Source organism: Plasmopara halstedii (assembly GCF_900000015.1).
Source record: "Plasmopara halstedii genome assembly, contig: Scaffold_3156, whole genome shotgun sequence".
In the NCBI taxonomy this organism is placed as follows: Eukaryota; Oomycota; class Peronosporomycetes; order Peronosporales; family Peronosporaceae; genus Plasmopara; species Plasmopara halstedii.
In genome coordinates, this window is record NW_020190059.1 from 123,285 (window position 1) to 125,538 (window position 2,254).

Below are 2,254 nucleotides of genomic sequence, written 5' to 3' on the forward strand. Positions count from 1 at the left end.
TAGGTACGTGTAAACCCGTTACACTCCCCCCATTAAAATTGTGAAGATCCCCAATTCACATTTGACGTTCGCGTCATACGAGGCTCGCGTGTCTGAGACACCTTCACGTTCATAATAACAACGTTAAATCTTCTCCGCTCTTTGAGCACTGTGTCTACGACATGCAAAACACTCAGTCTAGCTGGTTCCGAGGGCGCCTACGAGCAAATCTCTTCTTCTTCTTCTGCACCGGGTATATCTCCAGACAGTACATCCGCGGCTTCACGGGAAGCACATCCCAACCCCTCGGCAACTGAGCGCAACACACCGCGCCCGCCCCGTGCGACGGATTTTCTCGTCGAGGAGTTAGAGGAAGTCGACTGCGAGTCGGATACCCCTTTCCCAGCATGGGAAGACGAGGAGGATGAAGCGCTTCAGCGGCGTAACGTGAGCCCAGTTCAAACCTTGCGGACACCGTGCCCGTTTCCTGACCTCTTGGCTTCCGGGGAAATTGGTATCATTACCAATCGCCTCGACGAGACACAGGAGCAGCAATTGGAGGCTGCCCTCAGGGCGGCTCTCATGCCTTCGTATCCACTGTTTATACCCTCGTGTGGAGTACGGCTTCCGCTCAGCAAATCTCGCTACTGAAGTGAAAGATGCGATCACTCGATCGTTAGGCGTCTACGTACTCGGGACCCCCGGCCACTCCATAAGTTGAGCTTCATCAGCGGAAAGCTCCCCAAGCTCGCTTTCTGGTACACAAGATACCCCAATGAATATGTACCGCGCTCGACTTCGATCTCAAAAGGAGGCGCCCCTGTACCCGCAATGCGGACTATTCCTGTGGTGCTTGCTCCTGGAGAAAGCGCTGCTTATGATGAGGAACGTTTCCGAGCGATGGGTACAGCGGCGCTGGAAACTTTCCTTGCTGTCTACCCTACAGCGAAGACACAAGGAAGTGGACGTGCGCGTAGAGCGCCAACTTAGATCTGAGTCTGCCAAAATAAAGGCGCAATGCCCCCTTCCTGCGTGTTGTCGCCCTGCGACGTATCGATGAATCCATCGCGCTTCCGTGAGCTCTGTGGTTTCTCACACGGGTGAGTCTACGACCACAGCAGCTCAGGATCATAGCTTGGGCCCTCCGGCTTCCAGGGCTACTACCGAGAAGCGCGGGGCCGACGACGCTAAGCGTCATGACCCATCTGATCATAAGCGTCTACGACGTCTGAGCAGTACCATGAGATCTCAGAGCTTGGGTATCCCCGCCACGTCACAAGATATTGGATTCAATCCTGTCGACTACGTCGACCCACAAGGCGTTCCACGCTATAGTGGACGCCACTATTCTCATCGAAAGAGTCGGCGGCGGACGATGACGACTTCGTCCGGTGACTCGCGGTGTTCTTCGAGCCTATGAGGACAAGGTCCGTCGCGATTAGGACTCCGCTGAGCATCTTACCGAGGTCACCTACCACTGTGCGGAAGACCTTGAAAGACTGGAGCACTTTGTGCACCGACCGCCTCACATTGAGGATTATCGTGCTCTATGGGAGCGGCTCCCGGCCTTCAAACAGACAAACACGTCACTTCGTACGACGGTGGTGGAGCGACTTGCGCCGTTGGTAACAGAAAAAAATGTTGCACTCCGCGCTCAGAACCAGTTGCTGGTTCAACTTCTTGGTGGCCGAGCGCCTTTGGGCGCCAACGCTTCTGCGTTCACTTGCGCCAAATCTCGGTACGGGTTAAGCAAGCCCACATAAAATCCCGGGTGGGTGCGTATCGTTCTCGAAAGGTTTAGCTTATGCGCAAGGCCTCACTTGATCACGACCTAGAAAGATCCAATACACTGTGATGGGAACTTTGTCTTAAGACAGCAGAGACTGCATGTGTAGGAAGGTGTCTAGCGTTTAAAAAAAACAGGTCTCCGACCCCAAAGTTTTCCACATTTCATCTTCACCTTCCTTCTGCTTCTTCCATCTGCATATTCTATCTGCGTTACTTAGCTTTCCCCCATCGCATCGCGAAAATGTCGTAAGACACTCAGTATGGTAGACAGGAAGTCTCCGACTTCCTTACGGACAGTGAGGAGGATGACATCAGCTAGACGTTCGGCTATTCCTCCCCCACCAAGCCCTGAACCATGGGATAGCGGCATCAGCGGCACGCGAGGATTAACAGGTCCACTCACGTAGAATGGCGTGTAGCCGGTAGATAAATGCACTGCATTGTTCAGCGCAAACTCTACGAGTGGCAACATGGCGCTCCAGCGCCT